Consider the following 9,173-nt stretch of genomic DNA (forward strand, 5'->3'; position numbering starts at 1 on the left):
GTCCACCAACAGAGCGTGGACCTGAGGCAGAGCAGACAGCTGCACAGAGCAGGGGACTGACCTGTGGCAGGAGGGGGTGAGTGGCCACCCACCTTCCTGGGAGGAATGCAGGACCTGACCTCAGTGCTGGGAGGGGGCGTGATCCACCTGCCTACCTCCCCAGACTGCAACATCTGAATGCGGCATTGGGAGGGGAAGTGACCCACCTGACACCTTGAAGGAGAGCAGCATCTGACCCAGTGTTGGGAGGGGGTGCAATCTGCTTGCTGACACGCACTGGGAACAGTACAGGTGAGGGCTTCAATGGAGGGCCTCTGGAAACAGCAAGCTGAGTCTGTGAAACAGCTTGAAAGACAAAAAGACTTCTCATTAAGCACACAGTCTCCAGGAGAACACCACCCCCTTTTTCCAATCTGTTTTTATCTGTTCTATTTTCCATTTCATTTTTAATTCTTAGTTCATAAACAATTGTATATGCTTCCAGTTTTAATACCTTTTAAATTTTTCTTTTAAAATATTTTTCTTATTATTATTTTTAAAAACACACCTGATTTCATTTTCATTTCTTTAGGTTTTGATCTCCTGTTATTGATTATACAGAGGGTTCAAATACTGTTTTTATATCTTTTTTCCTTTCTTTAAGGGTTTTTAAAAAGACGTCTCAACTTGATTGCTAGTCTGATTCAAATTGCTCTTCAATTATTGATTATACAATGTTTTCAAACATTTTTTTCTCCCTTATTCTAAAATTCTCTTTCTCTTTCTCTTTCTCTTTCTCTCTCTCTCTTTAAGATTTATTCCTGCATAGGCATTAGATAGATAAATAAATAAACTCCTTAAGGACCACAATAGATAACTGATACTCCACAAGCCACAGAGCCAGAGATATGTGAGCAACATGAAGAAGCAGAGAAACCATTCCCAATTGAAAGAGCAAGAGAAATTCCCTGAAAGCACAACCAATGAAATAGACACTGATGGCCTACTAGACCAACATTTCAAACAAGGAGTGACCAAAGTACAGAAGGAACTAAAAGAGATAGTGTTTAGAGTTATAAAACATGTCAAAACGAAATTGAAGCTTTAAAGAAGAGCCAAGTAGAACTGGTAAACTCATTGGCTGAGATGAGAACTGATCTAAAGGCTGCACAAAGCAGAACAGACAATGCAGAGGAACGAATAAGTGACCTAGAAGACAGGACAATAGAAAGCACCCAATCAGGACAGCTAAGACAAAAACAAATAAAAACTAATGAAAACAACATAAGGGACCTATGGGATAATATAAAGGATGCCACTCTATGCAAAATAGGGTTTCCAGAAGGGGAAGAAAGAGCAAAGGGTATTAAAAAGGTATTAGAAGAAATCATGACTGAAAACTTCCCAAACTTAAAGACGAAATCAGATATCAAGTACAGGAAGCTCAGAGGGTCCCAAACAGGAAGAAACCAAACAGACCCACACCAAGACATATCATAATCAAGATGGCCAGAGTCAAGGATAAGGAAATAATTCTAAAGGCAGCAAGAGAAAAATAATGAATGAATTACAAGGGAACCCCATAAGGCTCTCAGCTGACTTCTCTACAAAAACACTACAAGCCAGAAGGAAATGGCAAGATATATTCAAAGTCATACATGAAAAAAAGATGCAACCTAGGATACTTTATCCAGTAAGGCTATCCTTTAGGATAGAAGGAGAGATAAAGAACTTCACAGACAAGCAAACGCTAAAATAGTTTAGCAACACTAAACCCATGTTAAAAGAAATATTGAAAGGTCTACTCTAAATAGAAAAGAAGCAGGATGCTACAGGAATGAGAAACTCATAACTGTAAAGGTGATCACTATCATAAATTACAAATAGAATAAACATGAAATTGTAAAAGGAGAGATCTAAATCATTAAGAGTGGGAGAGGGAAGCAAGAAAATATAGAGTATTTTTTTCTTTTTTTTCTTTTTTTTTTGTTCCCAATAGGATGGGTTTGAGACTACATTACTATCTGTTTAATAAAAATAGTAAGAGTAATGGGTTAATAGACTTACAAAAACTGGTAACCACAAGACAAAAACTAACAAGGGAGTCACAAAACTAAATAAAATCCTTGATAATACAAAGGAAAATTACCAAACCACAAAAGGAAGAAGAAAGGAACAAAGAGGAAATACCAAATCAACTGCAAAGATAAATTCAAAATGGCAATAAACACACATGTATTGTTAACTACTGAAAATGTTAATGGATTAAATGTTCCAATCAAAACGCATAGGGTGGCAGACTGGATAATTAAGCAAGAACCTTCAATATGCTGCATACAAGACACCCACTTTAGAGAGACAGATACATATAGATTGAGAGTGAAAGGATGGAAAAAGATACCCCAGGAAAATGGAAAAGCCAAAAAAGCAGGTGTGGCAGTACTGATTTCAGACAAAATAGACTTTAAAACAAAGGCCATAAAGAAAGATAAAGAAGGACATTTTATAATGATTAAAAGAGTAATACAAGATTAGGATATTACACTCATTAATACATATGCACCCAATATAGGAGCACCTAAGTACATTAAACAATTACTAACAGAGATAAAGGGGGATACTGATGGGAATACAATCATAGTTGGAGATTTTAACACTGCATTGACATCACTAGACAGATCTTCCAGACAGAAAATAAGTAAGGCAACAGAGAAATTAAATAATACAATAGAAAAATTAGATTTGGTGGATATTTTCTGAGCATTACACCTCCCAAAATAGGATATACATTCTTTTCAAGTGCACATGAAACATTTTCTAGGATTGATCAAGTACTTGGGCACAAAAGAAGCCCCAACAATTTTAAGACAACAGAAATTATCTCAAGCATCTTAGTGATCACAATGCCATGAAACTAGAAATCGACTACAGAGAAACAAAGGAGAATAAAAGGAAAGCATGGAGATTAAACAATATGCTATTAAAAAGCAAAGGATATCTACAGCCATACCACCCTAAATGTGCCCGATCTCATCTGATCTCGGAAGCTAAGTAGGGTTGGGCCTGGTTAGTACTTGGATGGGAAAAAAACCAATGGGTCGATGATGAAATCAAAGTTGAAATTAAAATATAACTTGAGGCAAATGAAAATGAAGACAAAACCACACAAAATTTATGGCACTCAGCAAAGGCAGTGCTAAGAGGGAAGTTTATAATGATACAGGCCTTCCTCAAAAAAGAACAATGTCAATAAACAATCTAACCCACTAGCTAAAAGAATTAGAAAAAGAAGAGCAAAAAACCCCAAAAGGCAGCAGAAGGAAGGAAATAATAAAGATCAGGAAGGAAATAAACAAAATACAGATTAAAAAAAAACATAGAAAAAATCAAACAAACCAACAGCTGATTTTTTTGAAAGAGTAAATGAAATTGAAAAACCTCTGGCCAAACTCACAGAGAAGAAAAAAAGAGAGAAAAAATAAGCAAAATAAGAAAGGAAAATGGAGAAATTACAACCAAAAACATAGAAATACAGAATATTATATGAGAATATTATGAAAAACTATATGGAACCAAAATGGATAACCTAGAAGAGATAGACAAGTTTCTGGAAACATACAGTCCACCAAGACTGAACCAAGAAGAAACTGACCATGTGAACAAACCAACCACTAGAAATAAAATTGAATTAGCAATAAAAAAAAACCTACCTACAAACAAAAGTCCAGGACCCGATGGCTTCACCAGGGAATTTTACCAAACATACAAAGAAGAACTCATACCAGTCCTTCTCAAACTCTTCCAGAAGTTTGAAAAGTAGGGATACTCCCAAACTCATTCTGTGAAACCAATATCACCCTGATAACAAAACCAGGCAACGACACTACCAAAAATGAGAATTACAGACCAGTATCACTGATGAACACAGAAGCAAAAATCCTTACCAAAATATTAGCAAATATAATCAAAGAGCACATAGGAAAGATCATGCACCATGATCAAGTTGGGTTCACCCCAGGAACACAAGGTTCATTTAACATACATGAATCAATTGTTCTAATACACAACACAAACAAGAGAAAGGACAAAAAACACATGATCATCTCAATAGATGCAGAAAAAGCATTTGACATAATTCAACACCCATTTATGATAAAGTCTCTCACCAAAGTGGATATAGAGGGAGCATATCTCAACATAATAATAGCTAAATATAACAAACCTTCAGCCAGCATAGTACTCAATGGTAAAAAACTCAAAAGCTTCCCACTAAAATCTGGGACAAGAAAAGGATGCCCACTATCACCATTCCTATTCAACATAGTCTTGGAAGTCCTAGCCACAGCAATCAGACAAAAGAGAGAAATAAAAGGGATCCAAATTGGAAAAGAAGAGGTAAAAGTGTCACTATATGCCAATGACATGATACTATATACAGAAAACCCTAAAAGATCCACACAAAAACTACTAGAGCTGATCGAAGAATTCAGCAAGGTAACAGGTTACAAGATTAATGTTCAACAATCAGTTGCATTTCTTTACACTAATGAGGAATCAACAGAAAAAGAAAGTAAAGAAACAATCTCCTTGAAAATAGTACACAAAGTAATCAAATACCTAGGAATAAATCTAACCAAGGAGGTGAAAGACTTATACATGGAAAACTATAAACCATTCATGAAGGAAATTAAAGAAGACTTAAAAAATGGAAAGATATCCCATGCTCCTAGAATGGAAGAATCAACATTGTTAAAATGGTCACACTGCCCAAGGCAATCCTCAGATTTAATGCAGTCCCTATCAAATTACCCAGGATATATCTCACAGAACTAGAACAAATCATAATAAAATTTATATGTAACCATCAAAGACCTAGAATTGCCAAAGCATACTGAAGAAAAAGAAAGAGGCTGGAGGAATAACTCTCCTAGACTTCAGACAGTACTGTAGAACTACAGTCATCAATACAGCATGGTATTGGTACAAAAACAGACATCTATACCAATGGAACAGAATAGAGAGACCAGAAATGAACCCACAAACTTTTGGTCAACTTATCTTCGACAAAGGAGGCAAGAATATACAATGGAATAAAGACAGTGTCATCAGCAAATGGTGTTGGGATAACTAGACAGCAGCATGTAAACAAATGAAGTTAGAATACTCCTTTACACCATACACAAAAATAAACTCAAAATGGATCAAAGACTTAAACATAAGACAAGATACAATAAACCTCCTAGAAGAAAATGTTGGCAAAACATTATCTGACATACATCTCAAAAATGTTCTACTAGGGCAGTCTACCCAAGCAATAGAAATAAAAGCAAGAATAAACAAATGGGACCTAATTAAACTTACAAGCTTCTGCACAGCAAAGGAAACCATAAGAAAAACAAAAAGACAACCTACACAATGGGAGAAAATTTTGCAAACAGTGAAACCAACAAAGGCTTGATTTCTAGAATATATAAGCAGCTCATACAACACAATAAGAAAAAAACAAACAACCCAATCCAAAAATGGGCAGAAGACCTAAACAAGCAATTCTCCAAGGAAGAAATAGAAATGATCAATAGGCATATAAAAAAAGCTCAGTATCGCTAATTATAAGAGAAATGCAAATCAAAACTACAATGAGGTATCACCTCAAACCAGTCAGAATGGCCATCATTCAAAAGTCCACAAATGACAAATGCTGGAGAGGCTGTGGAGAAAAGGGAACCCTTCTACACTGCTAGTAAGAATGCAGTTTGGTGCAGCCACTGTGGAAAACAGTATGGAGATTCCTCAAAAGACTAGGAATAGACTTACCATATACCCAGGAATCCCACTCCTGGGCATATATCTGGAAGGAACCCTACTTCAAAATGACACCTGCACCCTAATGTTCATAGCAGTATTATTTACAGTAGCCAAGACATGGGTACAGCCTAAATGTCCATCGACAGATGAGTGTATAAAGCAATGGTGGTATGTTTATACAATGGAATACTATTCACCCATAAAAACTGACAACATAACGCCATTTGCAGCAACATGGATGTTCCTGGAGAATGTCATTCTAAGTGACGTAAGCCAGAAAGAGAAAGAAAAATACTATATGAGATCGCTCATATGTGGAATCTAAAACAAAATAAAACAAAACAAAGCATAAATACAAAACAGAAACAGACTCATAGATATAGAATACAAACTTGTGGTTGCCAAGGGGGCAGGGGGTGGGAAGGGACAGACTGGGATTTCGAAATGTAGAATAGACAAACAAGATTATACTGTATAGCACAGGGAAATATATACAAAACCTTATGGTAGCTCACAGAAAATAAAATGTGATAATGAATAGATATATGTTCATGAATAACTGAAAAATTGTGCTCTACACTGGGATTTGACACAACATTTTAAAATGAGTATAACTCAATAAAAGTGTTAGAAAATTAAATAGTTTATTTAATTTAGGTAAGAGAAGATATGGGAGGATAAAATTTGATCTAATTTACTTATGTTAACATTTATATAATTCATCGTCTCAGAGCAATTTGTAAACAAGACTGGGCAAATGCCCCTTCCTCTCTCCCCATCCCATTTGCATCTTGACCCAAAAGTATGATGTTTCCCCAATAATGAGGTATACATGAAGCTACAGTTCCCAAGTGAAATCTCCATTTTCCTTCATTAGAATGTATTGACAAATCATATGAAATAATTGCTGCTCTGTTAATCTTAAATGATTAACCCACTCAAATTTTTGTTATTTAAAATAAGAGTAGAGTGCATATATACTTTACTAACACTAAATTTTCTGGAAATATACATTCCCAGGAATTTAAAAAACAGACTACTAGTCTTTAAAATCAAATGTAATGTCTTTTGACAAGTAAATAAAGTTTGCTGAAGTTAGTCATAATTTCACAGCTCTTTCTCTGATGCCTGTTTTCCTTTGACTATATGTATTATACTTGCCTTCCTTCTGTTATCTACCGCTATCTCTGTGCAGTAGATTTTGAAACCAGACAACAGATTTAACAATATGTTTCAAGTAATATTTACTGCACACCAATTTAGCAACAAGTTTTGTAATGTTTCCAGTTTCCTGAGCCATGTAAGTCACTTCCTCTCATAACCTTCATTGAATGCACTCATCTACTTCCTGCACTAAACACCACAACAGAAAAAATATATATATATGGCAACATAATTTCTTTGTTTTGAAATTTAGATAATTTACATTATAAAATTCCTGTCCTCAATTCAATGTGTTATTTTTAAAAATAAGGTGAGTTCATATGTATTTCCAAATTCTTTGATTTTGGTCATTCCAAATTTGTGTCAAATATATGCTCACAGTGTATGTATATGTATATTCACATTAGCATACCAACTCACAATCACCATGAAACCCTTAAAAATACCTGGATAGTAAATTCTTGAAGTCTGAGTGTTTTACAAATCATCTAGCAAATACTAATTCATCAAATAGTCCAGAAATTAGAACTGTGTAATCTTTAAGGCAACTTTCAACTCAGGCAGCCTATCATTCTATATTCTATTCTTGGTATAAGTGGCCACTTATAAAGCTATTCTATGATCACCTTATCTAAAATAGCTCCCTCATCCTACCCCATTGTATCCCTTTATTAGCTTTATTTTTTATCATGTAACTTATAACAACTGACACTACGTATGTAATCATTTGTCTGTTTATATACTATGGCATGAGCCTGGACTCTTGTCAATTTTACTACTGAATATCTGGCACCAGAAATATGCTTGGCACACATTAAGTATTTGAGAAGTATCTGTTCAATTAATAGATGTATGAATGGTTGTCCCAGCTAAATAATATATAATTTTAAATTCAGAAAAAAATGTAAATAGACCCTTTACATTCTCAAACTGAAAGGCATATGATTAAAATAGTGGCACTCATAAAAACCAAAATGTGACGGAGGAATGGGGAGAGATCTGTTTTAGAATAAAAGAAATTAAAGATACTTGAAAGATATGATTTCTAAATATGAGCAAAATTTGTTTGGATCTTGATCCAAACAGACAAATAGTAAAAAAATATATTTAGACAATCAGGGGTATGTAAATGAGGACTGAATATTAAATTCTAATTATTAATATATTGGAAATTTTAAAGTTATGATGATGGAATTTTTAATGCAAATGTCTCTATCTTTTCTGAAAAACAAACTGAAGTATCTAGGGGAGAAATAACATTATGTCAGGAATAATTTTAAAATACTCCAACTTTTACAGAGGGAATAGATTAAACAAATATGGCAAAATATTGATGGTTTTTAAGTTGGCTAATGGTTTCTTTGAGTCTTGCTGCAAACTTGACCTAGAATTTTTTCCTTCTTAAAAAGGAAAAATGTGATTGGTTGCATGGAAGAAAATCTATATTATCCTAATAAAATAAGTGTAATCTGAGAAAGAATTTCACTGACTACTTGGTGTCTTTCTTTTCCACTCTGTTTCAATTGCTACTTTTGGAAACAAATCAAGGAACAATATTTGAATTCCAGAGTTCCTGTAGCTAAGTGTATCCAAAGGAATGCAGAGAACTGAGGAGTCTGTAGATAATTGGAACCAGTCGGTAATGTAAGGCCACAAGGCCTTCTTCATTAAATGACTAATTTTTGTTTGCTCTTATCTGACATTGCAGATAATTGATTGATGAGTTCTCAACATGCCTGGTAGTTACTGTCATGAACAATAAACACTTATGGTATAATTATAATTGGGTCATCTCTATACCAAGATATTATAAATTTTTCATTTTGCAATTTTTAGTTTATTAACTTAAGGAATTGAAAAGTACATGTTTCAGTACTTTCTACTAAAGAAAAAAAGAGGAGCTAGAAGATGATTTGGCTTTCCTGGACATGAAGTATCCATAGTTATAAGACAGTCTATACAGTATATGCATTCAAATGAATGTTTTGTCTTCTAAGCTGTTACCCTGGGAGACAATACAATATTTTTGGAGTTCACATTCTTTTAGAATTGCTCATAGTGTCTAGGTAAAATATTTCTAATATGATCAAAAGGGCAAATGCTCATCATGATTTTTATTTCTGAAAATAAATAGAAATTATTCAGGGTTATGCCTAGTGAATAAGATGGATGGGCAAGCATGCTAATTGAGTTCTTAATGAAATATAAATGCTACTGTAAATAAA

The sequence above is a fragment of the Camelus ferus genome, chromosome X (genome assembly GCF_009834535.1).
Source record: "Camelus ferus isolate YT-003-E chromosome X, BCGSAC_Cfer_1.0, whole genome shotgun sequence".
Lineage (NCBI taxonomy): Eukaryota > Metazoa > Chordata > Mammalia > Artiodactyla > Camelidae > Camelus > Camelus ferus.